The following is a 15,607-nucleotide window of genomic DNA, read 5'->3' as shown; positions in this document are numbered from 1 at the left end:
GCCCCACATAACACTCTACCCCAGATATGCCCCCTCCCCTCTCTTGTGAGGGAGCTGCATGGCTGCAATCGACAAACCCACGCTGCCGCACCACGTGGAGCTAAAGCCCGTGTAGACCCTGGAGTTGACTCTCGCTGCTGCGCAGTCCATGCGTTCGCACACACGAATGACCCGTGCCCACCCAACCCACGAAACTCCACTACTCCACCCTCCTTGCCTCTGCCCGAGCCCTTGGTCACCCCCGAAGTACCATCTCTGTGGCCTGGCCATTCTCCAAGGATCTCTAAAAAAGTGCACATCAGGCCAGTCACTCCCTTGCTGCAAACTGTTTGCTCGACAAACATCTGACATCTGACAGATAGATATTCGCTGGGTGCCTGTATGTGAGGCGTGGTCCCTGATCAAGTCACAGGACAGCCGAGAAGGTGGCCCTCAGGAGACCTATGCTTGCAGGAGCAGCAGCCATGAGACAGGCGGAAGGGCAGGCATGTGAGAACCCAGAGTCTGAGCTAGCAACGAAGGACGGGGATGCTGCTGAGTAGGTGGCCAGGAGGGCCCCAGGAGGCGATGGCCACGGCAGAGCTAGTGCAGGCACTGGACAGGGAGGTGCCCGCACAGAGGCCTGAGGTGGACCGAGCCGGCATGCCCAGGAGCTGGGAGAAGCTGATGTGACAGCCCCAAAGAGAGGGGAGAGTGATGCAGACATAGGTGGCCAGGGCCAGGGCTTGGTGGCTTCAGGGAGGAATTTAGCTCTCATGCTTTTACGCCGTATCCCTCTCGCTGGGCCCTTTGCCTTCCCCCAGCATGCTTCTGGACTCCTTGCAGGACAGTGGGGAGCCCGTCAGGCCACACCACAGCTCTGGCCAGTGGCGCCCTGTGTGGGCATCTGTTGGAAGAGGGGACAGTGCACGACCAGAGACTAGAGAGGCCGAGGCCCAGTGCCCAAGTCCTTGGGACAGGATGGGAGCGCAGGCCCAGCCGGCAGGAAGCCTGTGGTGTGGGGAGCGCCCGCCAGCGTCCCTCAGCAACAAACGTCCCCGGGCGATGGCAAAGGCTGGCAACTGCCGCTCGACTCCCGTTCTGATCTGAAATCCAGTGTGGACCCCGCCCGGGCCGTCACAGCAGTTTGGATACAGGTGGGGACCATCATACCAAGAGGACTGTCACAGAGCCAAACACTGCACGTTCTCACTCCCTAGTGGGCCCCGGACATACGAGCACAAAAGTAGGATGAACAGATACTGGACACTGCTAGGGGAGGGGGGGAGGGAGGGAGGAGGGAGGGAGGGGACCCCGTAGCAACTCAAAGGGGGAGACAGGGCCAGCCAGAAGCCCAAACTTCACCTGCGTGCTGCCCACTTAAGCGGCCAATCCTCCCTTGTACCCCACAGCTCGAAAATGAATAACCTTTTCAAAAGAAGCTGTGTGACCGAGAGAGCCCAACGGGAAGTCGGCAGGCTGGGATTTTGACTTTTGCGAGCCATTTTCCGAAAGAAACGTTTTCCATTTTGAGAAAAGTGCAGCTCCACACGTAGTGGGCAGGAAGAACGCACGAGGAATAAAGAGCGTGCTCTTAACTTCCCCCAACACGTCGTGACGTTCGGTGAAACCACAGGGTCATGTCGCCTGGAACGCTGACACTGTTTGACTCTCCCACCTCCATGTACTGACGCATGTGTGTGTTTAGCGCTGTGTGACTTTGTCAAGATGCAGACAGGATGGGGACTCCATCAACCTTCACATCACACCTCCTCCATCCCCCCAACCTCTGCCCCTGTGGACGTGCTCTGCATTTCCATGACTCTGCCACTTCAGGAACGTTCTGTGAATGAAGTCCTACGGCATGCAGCCTTTTGGGATTGTCTTCGTGCAGCAAGCTTCCCTAGAGCAGCAGTCCCCAACCTTTTTGCATCAAAGACCGGTTTCACCGAAGACAGTTTTTCCAAGGACTGGGGCAGGAGGGATGGTTTCGGGATAATGCAAGAACATGACATGTATCGGACACTTTACTTCTAAACTATTAGGTTGCAATATTATGAGATAATAATTTTTATGAAATTATTCTTTTGTTACGAGCTGCCATCGACTGGTTTATGATGGACTCTGTGCAGTCAAACCTTACTGCGTATGCTAGTAAGCACTGTATTTGCAGCTGCTCCCAGCACTAGCATCACCACCTGAGCGCCATCTCAGATCATCCGGCATTCGAGGCTCATAAGGAGCACGCAACCGAGATCCTTGGCATGCGCAGTTCACAATAGGGTTTCTGCTTCTACGAGAATCTAATGCTGCAACCGGTCTGACAGAGGATGGAGAGCAACTATAAACACAGACGAAGCTTTGCTTGCTCGCCCACTGCTCACCTCCTGCTTTGCAGCCTGGTTCCTAACAGGCCACGGTGGGGGAGGGGTCCAGGGACCCCTGCCCAGAGAGTTAACAAAGTTGCTGCCTGTATCCGTGGCGTCTCAGTTGTCACTGCTGAGTAATTCCCATGGCAGGGGTGCACCACATTAAGCTAACCATTCACCCATAGAAGGACACCTGTGTTGTTTCCAGTTTGGGGCCATGATAAATAAAGCAGATGTGAACTTTAATGTGTAGGTTTTGGTGTGAGCGTAGGCTTCCATTTCTCCAGGATAAATGTCCAAGGGTGCAATTGCTGGGTCGGATGGTAGCCTCATGCTCAACTTCCAAAAAAAGTTTGCAGAGTGGCAGTAATGTGTCTCACTCCCACAGCCGTGGATGGGAGACCCAGCTTCTCCACAGACACACCGGCATTTGCTGTGGTGTCTATTTTTACTGTAGCTGCTCTTACAGGTGGGTGGTGAGGTCTCACTGGTTTTGATTTTCGATGACTTGTGATGCTGAATATCTTTTTTGTTTGTTTGTTTGTTTTTTTGAGTCGGAGTCTCACTCTGTCGCCCAGACTGGAGTGCAGTGGCCGCTCCCAGTCACCGCAGCCTCGACCTACTGGGCTCCGGCGATCCTTCCGCCTCAGTCTTCCGAGTAGCCGGAATTACAGCCATGCGCTACCACGCCCGGCTGATTTTTTGATTTTATTGTAGAGATGAGATCTCACTGCCCAGGCGGGTCTTGAACCCGCGGGCTCAGGCAATCCACTCACCTCAACCTCCCAAAGCCGTGGGATTACAGGCTGAGCCACCGAACCTGGCTTATTTTTTATTTTTTATTAATTTATTTTTTTTGAGTTGGAGTCTCACTGTGTCGCCCAGACCAGAGTCCAGTGGCCGCTCCCGGCCACCGCAGCCTCGACCTGCTGGGCTCCGGCGATCCTTCCGCCTCAGCTTTCCGAGTAGCCGGAATTACAGCCATGCGCTACCACGCCCGGCTGATTTTTTGATTTTATTGTAGAGATGAGGTCTCGCTGCCCAGGCGGGTCTCGAACCCACGGGCTCAGGCAATTCACTCACCTCAGCCTCCCAAAGGCGCGGGATTACAGGCTGAGCCACTGAGCCCGGCTTTGAATATCTTTTAATATTCTTTTTTTCCCACCTGGATATCCTCTGATGAAATGTTTGTTCATGTCTCTTGCCCATTTTCTAACTGGACTGGCTGTTTTTGTACTGTTGAGTTTTTTGAGCGTTCTTAAATATTCTTTATATGTTTTGTTGAATTTATTATTATTATTATTATTATTATTATTTTGCACCAGAGGCTCACTCTGTTGCCCAGGCTGAAGTGCAGTGCCACAGTCATGGCCGCTATAGCTTTGACCTGCTGGGCCCAGGCTGTCCTGCCATCTCAGTCTCCCAAGTAGCTGGAACAACAGGTGTGTGCCACCACAACCAGCTAATTTTTTGATTGATTGTAGAAACGAGGTCTCAAACCCCGGACTCAGGCAATTCTTTTGTCTCCACCTCCCAGAGTGCTGGGATTACAGGCATGAGCCACCATGCCTGGCTCTTTATATGTTTTAGATCCCAGTCCTTGTTTGATACGTAGTTTGCCAACATTTTCCCCCAGCCTGTGCTTATCTTTTCATCCTCTTTACAAAGTCTTCTGCAGAGCAGGTTTTTAATTTTGATGAGGCACTCTTTACAAATTTTTCCTTTGGTACCAAGTTTTCACACATGAGTTTAAGGATTCCTTGTTGGGTCCTAGATCCCAAAGATTTTCTTCTATGTTTTTTTCCCAAAAGTTTATATTTTCTTTTACATTTAATTTTATGCTCCATTTTGAGTTAATTTTTGTATAAGATATGAGATTTTGGTAGATGTCGAATTGTTCCAATACCATTTGTTGAAAGGCTATCCTTTCTCTATGGAACTGTATTTGCACCTTCGTAAGAAAAAAAAAATCAGCAGGGGCATATCCGTATGGATCCGTGTCTGGGTTCTCTGCTGCGCTGTTCACTGAGTTGCCATCCCTTCCCTGACACTGACTTGGTTCTACTGTAACTTCTGTGTCTGGTGTTGAAGACTCCTCACTCCCTTTCCAAGGTTATTCTAGCTATCCTGGGGCCTGTGCCTTTCCCCCATGGTATCCCTCTTCATTCATGTGGGTCTTCTTTGTTTCCTTTCATCAGCATTTGCAATTTTCAGCCTACACGTCTTAGAGATGTTTTATAAAGTTCCCATCTAAGCATGTTATTATTTTTGGAGTGACTAAATGATCATGAATTTCAAATTTCGATTTCCACATTTTCATTGTTAGTTTTTGGAAATGTTACGGATTTTTGAATATTGATCTTGTTTCTTGCAACCGTACTGAGCTCACTTATTAGTTCTTGTTGCTGCTGTTGAGCTGTTTTTTATACATTTCTTGGGATCGTTCATGTCGATAATCCTGTCATTAACAGGTAGTGATCATTTTATTTCTTCCTTTCCAGCCTGTATGCCTTTTGATTTATTTTTATTGCACTGTTGGTGTGAGTGGAACTTCTAGCATGTCAAATAAAAGTGGTGGGAGTGAACAGCCTTGTCTTATTCTTGGTCTCCAGAGGAAGCATTTGGTCTTTTACTATCTAGTATGAAGTAGCTGGGGGTTTTTGGTAGATGCTCTTTACCGAGTTGAAGACAGTCTTGTCTATTCCTAATTTGCTGAGAGTTTTTATGGTGAGTGGGTGCTGGATTCTGTCAAATACATGTTCTGCATAGACTGACATGGTTACATCATTTTTTCATTTTAGCCTACTGGTGTAGTGAATTACATTCTCTGATTTTTCAATGTTTAACCAGACTTACATGCTTGGAATCAATTCCACTTGGTCTTGGTGTATAACTCTATGTATACATTTGTTGGATTCAATTTGCTTATATTTTGTGAAGGATTTTTGCATCTTGCTGGTGGGAGACATTAGAGTTTTTTTGGGGGGGTATCTGACTTTGTTCAACTTGGTATCAGCTTCATAAAATAAGTTGGAAGGTATTTCTTTCTTTTCTACGTTTTGAAGAAATTGTGTAAAATTGGTGTTGCTTCTTTAAGCATTTGGTAGAATTCTTCAGTAAAACCATCTGGCCTAGGAGATTTCATTTTGGGGAACTTTTAAAATTATGAATTTAATCTCTCTCTCATTTTTTTGTTTTTGAGTTGGAGTCTCACTCTGCCACCCAGGCTGGAGTGCAGTGGCACACTCACAGCCACCCCAGCATTTACCTGCTGGGCTCAGGCAATCCTTCCACCTCAGCCTTCCTGGCAGCTGGAACTACAGGTGTGTGCTACCACACCCAGCTAATTCTTGATCTTTTATTGTAGAGATGGGGTCTTGCCAAGTTGCCTGGGCTGGTCTCGAACCCACGGGCTCAGGCAATCCACTCGCCTAGGTATCCCAAAATGCTGGGATGACAGCTGGGCCACCGAGCCCAGCCTGAATTTAATCTCTTTAGTGGTTATCAGAGTGTTCAAATGACCTATTTCATCTTGGTTGAGTTTTGATGATTGTTGTTTTTCTAGGAATTGGCCCATTTCTTCTAAGGTGTCAAGCATAAAGTTATACATGGTATTTTCTTTCTTTTTTTTTTTTTTTGAGTTGGAGTCTTGCTTCTTCACCCAGACTGGAGTGCAGTGGCCGCTCCCGGCCACCACAGCCTCGACCTGCTTGGCTCCAGCAATCCTTCCGCCTCAGCCTTCCAAGTAGCTGAAACTACAGGCGCGCGCTACTACGCTCGGCTAATTTTTTGATTTATTGTAGAGATGAGGTCTCGCCAAGTTGCCCAGGTGGGTCTCAAACCCACGGGCTCAGGCAATCCACTCACCTTGGCCTCCCAAAGCGCTGGGATTACAGGCTGAGCCACCGAGGCCGGCTCATGGTATTTTCTTATTACCCTTTTAACAACTGCAGGATCTGTAGTGATATCCCTGGTTTTATCTCTGGTGTTGATAATTTGTTTTCTTCTGTTTAGTTTTGTCGGTCTTACTAGGGGTTTATTAATTTTATTGATTTTCAAAGAGCAAGCTTTATTTTATTGATTATTGTGTTTTCAATTTTATTGATTTTTGCCCTTTTAAAAAAATGTCCTTTCTTCTGCTAGCTTTGTGTTATTTCATTCTTCTTTTTCTAGTTTCTTGAAGTAGAAACTTAGATGATTGCATTGAGAAGTTTTCTCTTTTCTAATTTAAGCGTTTGTAAGTGTTTGAAAAGTGCACATTTCCTTCTGAGGACTGATTATTTATTTATTTATTCAATTTGCTTATATTTTGTTTTATTTTAAAGATGTGGATTACAATTTAGGGTTAGGTATACACATATTCATTATACAGGCACCCTTGTTGATGAGGTGTGCCCCACCCCCATAGATTTGCTACTGCCAATCCTTTTCTTATAGTATTACAATAATTGTTCAAGGTCTGCTTATGAGTGAGAACAGGTGATACTCAGTTCTTTGTTTCTTTGATAGGCCACTCAGTATTATAGGTTATTATAGGCTCTAAGTCCATCCAAGTTGTTGTGAAGTTCATAATTCTGTCCTTCTTTATGGCTGTGTAATATTCCATCATGTATATGCACCACATTTTTTTTTATCCAGTCCTCTTTCAATGGGCAGCATGGTCGGTTCCATGTTTTTGCTATTGTGAACAATGCCGCAATAAACATACAAGTGCGGGTATCTTTTTCATAGAGTGATTTGAGTTCCTCCGGGTATATTCCCAGTAGGGGGATTGTGGCGTCATATTGAAGGTTGATCTTTAGATCTTTTGGGAATTACCAAGTTGTTTTCGGCAGAGACCGTACTAGTTGACACTCCCACCAACAGTGTAGAAGTGTTCCCTTTTCCCTGCATCCTCTCCAGCATCTGTTGCTTTTCTGAGTGATTGATGATGGCCATCCTCACTGGAGCTAGGTGGCGTCTCAGTGTAGTTTTAATTTGTACTTCTTTGATGACTGGTGAGGCTGAGCATTTCCTCATGTATCTGTTGGCTGCTCGTATGTCTTCTTTTGAGAAGTGTCTCTTCGTATCTTTTGCCCACTTTGTAATGGGGCTGTTTGTTTTTTCTTTTTGGCATTTTTGTATTCTTTGTAGATCCTAGAGGTTAGGGCTCTGTCAGACATACAGTTGGCAAATATTTTCTCCCTGTCTGTGGGTTGTCTCCCTGCTCTTTTGATGACTTCTTTGGCTTTGCAGAAGCTTGTCAGTTGGGCACTGCTTTTTACCACAGATTTGATGTGCTGTATTTTTGTTTCCGTTCATACTATGAGTTTGTAGCTTCCATCGAATTTGAGAAGTTTTCAGTCATTACTTAATTCACATGTTCTATTGGTCCTGCTCTTTTCCTGAATATTGGATGAATTTTTCATTCTTATTCCACTGGTCCCTGAAGCGGTTCATTTTTTTTCTTCCTTCTTTTCTTTTCTTCTTCTCCCTCCCCCTCCCTCTCTCTCTCTCTGTTCGTGTTGGATCAGTTCCATTGATCCTTCCTCAAGTTCACCGAGTCTATCCTCTGCCGTCTTCACTTGGCCGTTGAGCCATCTTGTGGGTTTTTATTTCTGTGACTGTATTTTTTGGTTCTATATATTCCATTTGGTTCTTTTTTTATAATTTCTATTTCCTCGCTGGGTCTTCTATTTTCTTCATTTGTTTCAAGAGAATCTATAATTGTGGCTGTAGTGTTTTATAACGGCAGACTTGACTTCCTTGTCGTATATTCCACATCGTGTTCATCCTGGTGTTAGCATTGGATGACCGACTTTTTTCGTTCATATGGCAATTTCCTTAGTTCTCCGTGTAATGAGTAATTTTTGCTTGTGTCCTGGACATTTTGGCTCTGATCTCGGAGACTTTGAGTCTTATTGGAGACTTTTATTTTCGTGCGTAGCCTGAGGATCCCTGACTGCCTGCTCTTGCTGAGTTGGGGGACAGGGAATGTCAAACTTGGGTCCCCTCTTTCTGTCATGGGTTTGCAAGGCACCCTGTAGCCGTGCTGTCCATCCTGCCTTGGGTTCTTGGCCACTCACACCTTCTGGAATTCTCTTTTTGCTGCCTCTGTGCCATTTCCTGGATTTCCCATCGTGCTTCGTGGGAGGTGCGGGAGCAGGTAAGTCTTGTTGCAGCTGGGCATCTTCTGATGGCTCTTGTCAATGGGACGCTGGGTGAGTCCCTTCATGGCACCTCAGTGACCTCACTGGCTCTCTCTTGGTACTCATGAAAGCATACTTGGTCTACACTGCATGACAGTCCTGGGGGCCCTGATGGGGGAAGGATTCCTGGAGTACCATGATATCTCACATCTTGACACCTCATCAGCTACTTCTGTTGGCCAAAGCCCTGGATCCACAAGGAGGTTCATGTGGGTGGGGCAGTAGGGGAAACTGAGGCAGCTCCAGGCTGATGGGAGATGGGACAGAGGGGAGGGTAATTCTGAGGTAGAAGGAAACTTCTCCTGCATCAGAGCGTCCAGCCTCACCCGCACCTTCCCCTGAGTATAAATATCCCGGGAGCAGCGGCTGCAGGGTCTTCATTCTGCTCACATCTAGCCTCAGGGTCTAAGGATAGGTAGGGTGGGGGAGCCAGGGCCCAGGCAAGAGCGGGGACCTCAGGGCAGGGAGTAGGACCTGCCTTGGCCTGGGGCTTCTCTCCTCAAGTCCCTTCTCCTGGCACCTGCCAGCTCTGCCACCCGAGAAGTTTGCCCTGAGCACTGCTCTGCAGACATATCTGCAGCCCTGGCCCCGGTCCACTGGACCCACAGGGACTCTGCTGACCAGAGCTTGCTCAGAAGGGCAGGTTGGTGGGGTCGACACCCCGTGGGACCCGAAAGACTAGAAGGGCCGGTGGTGACCTCTGTCGCCTCCCTGTGAAGGTGGGGTCCCAGGTAGCCGCTCCGCATGGTTGGCGACTGGCTGCCCAGTGACTTCCCACCTGCTATCTGCTTCCCGCCTTCCTGCTGCCAGGGCCACACCTGCAATAGGGCTTCGGCGTGAGATCAGCTTTCCAGGAAATCCTGCCTGGGCCCCTTCTCTTCCAGGACTGAGACTCCTGGAAACGGAGGCTGCTTCCTCATCCCTTCCCTTCTAGGCATGCCTGTCACGGGCTGAGCTGCGACCCCAAATGCATGCATGGACCTCCGAACCTCCAGGGCCTCGGCATGCGGCACAGTGGGAAGGGAGCTGCTGCAGATGCGGTTCATTGAGACGTGGTCACGTGGATGGGAGGGCAGTGTCCTTGCAGAAACGGGACATTTGTGCAGATGGGCAAGCCTCGGGGACACTTGGAGCCATTGAGGGTGAAGGAACAGCTCAGGGTCTCACTGACCTGGGGGCGCTGGCGGTCCGGGAGGGGCCTACTGGGCAGTCCTGAGGCTCAGCTGGAAACCCCCCCAGAAGCCAGCGCCTGGTTTATCCTCTGCTCCCTACATCTCCCACTCCAGGTTCTAGAAGTTCTTGTGACCCGGGCAGCCTCAGTCCTTCTTCCCAAGCTGCACTTCTGGGTCCCCCCGGCGGTAGACACTGGCTGAGATCTGGTGCTGGGGACAGGCCCTGGTCCAGGCCCCGGCCCTCGGAGAAGGGGTCTCCCACCGGGGCTGCCAGCCTCAGTTGCTTCCTCCTTCCCCTGACCACTCACCAGGACAATGTGCTCTCCCCTGGGCAGGGCTGGATCTCTGGGGCCATCGGCCTGTCTTGGAGAGCCAGGAAGCTGGAACAGGGTGGGAGGAGCCGGGTCCCCAGCAAGGCCTCAGACACACCCACACTGGGATTGGACAAGCTTTCCGGGAGGCAGGGGCGGTGTTTGGAGCAGCACCTCCCTGGGGGCCACCGTGGGGCCTCATCCCCGCGCCTCCGTATCCTCGGCAGCCCCAAGTGATGCTGCACTTATGCCCATTTCCCAGGTGAGCGGAGGAGGCTCAGAGCGGCCAACGGAGGGGCTGGCTTGAGGCAGGTGTCTTGCAGGGGTCTACTGCCTTCCTTCTGGGCACTCCAGAGAGTCCCCGCTCTGAGTTCCCTCTGGGTACACGTGAACAGGTACAGAGTGGGTGAGCAGGAAGCCCAGTAGCACCTGGCCACCCACAGCGAAGGCCCCTGGGGCCCCTGGGCCTCTCCCTAGACCTGCCGGCCAGGGTCCTGCACCCACGGAGCCACACCGGAGTCTCCCTTGCCCTGGGCCAGCCCAGTCTCTCCTGAAGTCACACCGACCATGACCAGAGGTGGCCTTGGGGCGGTGGCCTTGGCCGGTGAGACCCGAGGCTGTCCAGCACTTCTCTTGAAGGATGCTGTCCCTGTGGCCAGGGCCCAGGGGGCTGCAGGGAGTGGAGCTGTCCCTAGAGACCCATGTGATCTCTGGGGAAGGACCTGCAGGGCCAGCAGCCTGGGGCCCACGAGTGGCAGACAGGGCGCTTCTTTTGGAGAAGAGGACGTCCGCCCCAGGCCTGGGGACTGGGACCTGCCGGACTGTTAGGCCAGGGGAGTGTGAGTCCTGCCGTGTGCCAAGGGAAGAGGCCACTTCAAGCCAGGGTCCCGAGTGGGGGGTCAGACCCGATGTCCCGGTGAAGGCTGCACGCCCAGGCCTGGTCTGGTCCCGGCTCTGTGGGCCTGGTAGCACGATCAGGGCACCTCTGCTCTCTCAGCCTTGGTGCTGTCACCTGCAGGATGTGTGTCCTCGGTCCTCAGTCCTGGGACAGGTGTGGGATATACTGACACCCTGGGAGTGAAGCAGGCCTGCCATCCGCAAGGGGACACAGATGGTGACACTCTGTCCCTGGCCAACGGCCATCCCACTCTGGGGCACGAGAATGGCCGCTGGCACGCGCAGGTCACTGCCGGTCGCCAGGGATGGGAGCGGGCAAACCCAGGGCGTTGTGCCTTCTTCCAATGCCAGCATCCTGCCTCTCTGCCTCAGTTGCGTCCCCGGGGACTTTCCGGAACGGAGAGCCAGTTGGTGGTGATGATGATGATTGCGGGTGGCTGCTGTGTCCTGGGCTCTGAGCAGTGAGAATTCCCTAGTCGACTCTCCCAACAAGCCGAAGGGGTTGGCGCCGTCGCCTTCCCATTTCGCAGGCAAGAAACGCCCCAGGAGGGGAGTTCATGCGGCCGGTGGGTGGGAAGCTAGGCCCACACCCAGGGGTCTTGACTCCTCCACGCCCCTGAGAGGGGCGAGCTGCACACTGCTCCTTCACCAAGGCTGCCCTGGACGGAAGCCTCTCCTCTCCCACGTGGGTCCAGCTGGGAAGAAGGAAATCTACTTTCTAGAAACCGCCAGCCTGGCAGCTTCTCTCTGGGGACTGGCCGCTGTCCTGGGGGCTGGGGCTCTTCCCTCTGGGGCTTCCCTTTGGGGAGGCCGAGCCCCCCAGCCCCTCCGGCGGGGCCGCCCTCCCCTCCATCTGTAAGGCACCCTCGCCGCTCGCCCCAGCCACTCACACGCTCTCCTTTGGGTCTTCAGCCGGTTTCCCGCGCCCTGCCCAGGCTGTCCTCGCTCCTTCCACCCCCGAGGCTCTGTCGAAGTGCCACGGCCTCTGGGGAGACACAGGGACTTGAGCAGTAGCCGGTGGGAGCCGTGGCCAGTGGGGGCCGTGGCAGGCTCTTGAGCAGGGGCGAGACGCCGCAGGTGCATGTGTGGGGTCTGGAAGGGAGGGGTGAGGGTGAGAAGTCCCCCCGCCTCCCGGCTCCTGTCCTGTGGGCCCCCATGCCGGCCTCTGCAAGCAGGGAGCCTTTGCTCGCACCCTAGGAGGACACCCCTGGCTCCTCTCCTCTCAGGGCTAGGCCCCGGCTGACGCTGTTCCTCTCCCCATCCTTCGGTTCCTTCCCCGGGCGCGGCGGTTTTTCCCACGGCCCCGGGAAGCAGTTTCTGAGGCCGGGGCGCGAGGCGCAAGCGAACCTCGGCACCTACATCTACAGGGTGATGCCCTTTCCAGCCTTAATCCGTTTCCTGTTTAGAAAAAGAAATGCAGCTTGCTTTGGGCTCATTTGATTTTACGTAAACACGCTCTTTGAGGCTAAAGCAAATCCGACTGGCTTTCAATGCCCAAATAGAATATGAAAGTGGTTCTTGGAGTTAGTCCTAAAAAAAACTTGACTCTAATCCTAATGTGACAGAAATGTATACCACGATCAGTATTTAATAGTTTCTTTTTAGCCTGTGTTAACATCACACGTAGGAAGTCTGTGTTTTCTAGGAGTTGGCATTGTCAGCAATCAGGAATTACTATAAAAAAAAGAAAAAGTATTCCTGTATTTTGTAAACGGAAATACCACTACCAGAATCAGAATGTGGTAAATGGAATAATGTCATTGTTTCCGAAGACCGTTGGCATACTAGAGTGATGTGAAGATAATAATAAAAGTGAGATATTTTGTGGCAGACGTTGGGAGCGAGGTTAGGACTGTAATCCGCGAATCATCTTGGATTGAACGCTGCAGTCAGCGAGTATTCTCGGGGCAGATGAAGAAAGGGTTGCATGCCCGTCTTTCCGGGAGGGGTTTCTGGCGGGGGCGGGGAGGGAGAGATGGGGTGGCACGCCCTGCTGCTTCCCTGAGACTGGCCGCGCCTGCCTCCCACTCCTCCACTGGTCCTCAGTTTCCCAGCCTGCGAAACAGGTGGGTTTCCTCCCCGGACGCCTGTCAGGCTGCCTGAGAGTCTCCATGGGCCTTGAAGGTCTCGAGGAGGCCCGAGGCTGGCGCTCCTGGCCCTGACCTTCCGAGCCCGGGTCCCACAGACAAAAGCATCTCAGCCTCAGTGGCTAGACTGGAGCTTGGGTTTGGGTCCCAAGGCTGGAGAGGTGGGCGGGCCCGCTGGAACACCCGGCGTAGGGGCTGAGCAGCCGGGCCCAGGTGGGTCCACTCCCAGAGGCCAGCGGCCGCTCGCTTCTGGGAGTGAGAACAGGGCTCCCGCGGCACAAGAGGCCAAGGTCTGAGGCTGCCTCTGACCCTGGGTGTCCAGTGCGTCTGGTCACTCCCGGAGACTCCTGGGCCCTGGGTGGCGTCCGCGCAGATTTGAGCCCACGGGCCCCACCCCATCTGTCTTTGTGATGTCCTGGCCTGGCCTTGCAGGTTCGGCATCTCGGGCCCCTCAGCAGCGTGTGCTTGGGTCTCCTCGGCGAGGAAGAGGCTGGACCTGGCGGCTGTGGGCCCCACGAGGCAAGTGCTGGGGCCGAAAGCCGCCCCCACCCCCCGGCTCGTTTTCTCGGCAAGTGTGGATTATAACTGGGCCCAGACAGATGTCCCCGCCTCCCGGAAAGCAGCGGCCCTCGAGGAGGGGTGAGCTGCGGCTGGGGTAGGTACGCTCCCTTCCTGTCCAGTCCGCCCCATCGCACCCCCAGCCCCCAACTCCTCAGCCCCAGCTCGGGCCTAGTCCCCAAACCCCCACGGAGCCCCCCGCCCGGTGCCCCGGCTTGGCGGAAGGATCAGGCGTCCTCTCTCCCACCGGCTTTGGCACTGGGTGCCGTCCTCCCTCCGGCAGCCTTGGCCTTGGGGCTGGGCAGAAGTGCGGCCGTGGCATGAAATCCCTGGCTTCCCCGCCTTTCTCCGCAGGTGCCCCTTGGGCTGGCGCCAGGCCGAGGTCTGCCCCGGAGGGGATGGCGAGGGAGTGAGGGCAAGGCGGCAGGCCGGGCGCCGCCGCGGGTTCGGGGCTCAGCAGGCCACAGAGCACAGCTCCCGACTCGGCGGAGCGGCAGGACCGCAGCCGAAGTGGGCGTGGGCAGGAGGTCAGAACGTGGAGCGAGGGCGCTTCCAGAGGCGGTGTTTGTGTGAAGCCCCCCAGGCTCCAGGGTGAGGCTTTCTGTGGGGGGCAGCGATCCTTGGGGAAGCAGGAGTCTCATGGGGGAGCCGGCGTCCCACGGGGAAGCAGCCGTCCGGTGGAGGACGCCCGGCCGTCGCCCTGTTCCCAGGAGGGGAGAGGACCTGCATTCATTCTCCTGCTCCTGCCTCTCTGTCATCGCATAACGGGGGCCTGGCCCTCAGCACTTCACAGAGCGTCGGCTGGAGCAGTTTTTCTGGCATCTCTTTTCTGTGGCGAAGCGTGTTCGTCATTCCCAGACCGATGAGCACGGCCCGAAGGCGGTGTCTCCCAGGAGGGCGGCGCGCCCGGCCGCGGAGAGCGTCGGCGGGCGGGGGGAGCGGGGTGCAGGCGCAGCCAAACCACAGCCTCCGCCGCCGTCTAGAGTCCCGACGTGGCTTCCCCTGCCCCGGGTTTCCCCTGTTGCCAGCACAGGTGTGGCCGCGGTCCTGCCGCTCCTGGCTCCGGGCCCGGCTGGGGGGCGACTGTCTGAGCGTCCGGGGAAGGGCTGGGATCCCCCTCCCGGGTGGGTGGCAGGGGCACTCATAGCGCTCAACCCTGACCAGGGCAGGGAAACGGGACCACCCCAGCCAGAGCCTCACAAAGGCTTGGGTGGTGCCGTGGACACTCGCTTTGGGGAGTGCACAGGGCCCTACGTGGCCGGAGAGGCCTGGGCTGCCGTCCCGACGCAGAGCTGCTGCCGCACATGAAACAGCAAATTGAGAATTTCCTCTTCTATTTTTGCTGTGGAATTTGCACTGGCAAAGGGCTCGGCTTGGACGCGCTGTCTCCCTTTGAGCTGCTTGGCTGCCGATGAAAGGGGGGTTGCGCTGAGGCCAGGCGAAGGCGGGAACGGGGCTCAGCCTCCCCAGGGTGCTGATAAGGGATCGAAAACCTCATGATCGCCTGGTTTTGTGGCGCAGGCGAGCCACGACAAAGGAGGTGGAAGTGGGGCGGGGATTCGCGGAGCCCTGCCTGGCTTCGGCTGCTTGGCTCTTTGGGGATCCCTGTCCCGAGCCCCACCCGGTGGCTGGATGAGGAGAAAGCTGTGGGTCGGGTGGAGCCCAAGCCCGGGCTGCGTTTTGGTGGGGCTCACCCGGTGGAAACGCGTCTTCTGCCATCTTGAGAGGGCACGGGCCTTGCCCAAGGCCCCGCGACGTGGAAGGGCAGAGGGTCTCTGACCTCGCCCAACAAGGACGGGACACAGGCTGGAGGAAGAGGCACCCGCTGCCTGCCCGAGGCCCCAGGAAACCAAGAGCGCCATGAGTGTGGGCCGCAGGGGCGTGAGGGGAGGGCGGGCGCTGGCGAGGACTTCCAGTCACGGTGGCTGCTTGGCCATGTCTGGTGCCGGGCCCGTGGGGACGGCTGCCCTCTCCAGAGCTCGGTGTTCAGGTCCGCAGTCACTGGTGGAGCTCATGTCCGGGGGGATGTCTGACGTCTGTGGCTCG

The sequence above is a fragment of the Carlito syrichta genome, unplaced genomic scaffold (genome assembly GCF_000164805.1).
Source record: "Carlito syrichta isolate Samal-C Ts95f unplaced genomic scaffold, Tarsius_syrichta-2.0.1 Scaffold288049, whole genome shotgun sequence".
Classification (NCBI taxonomy): domain Eukaryota; kingdom Metazoa; phylum Chordata; class Mammalia; order Primates; family Tarsiidae; genus Carlito; species Carlito syrichta.
The sequence above is the reverse complement of the archived record's forward strand: the minus strand, read 5'-3'. Positions refer to the sequence as shown.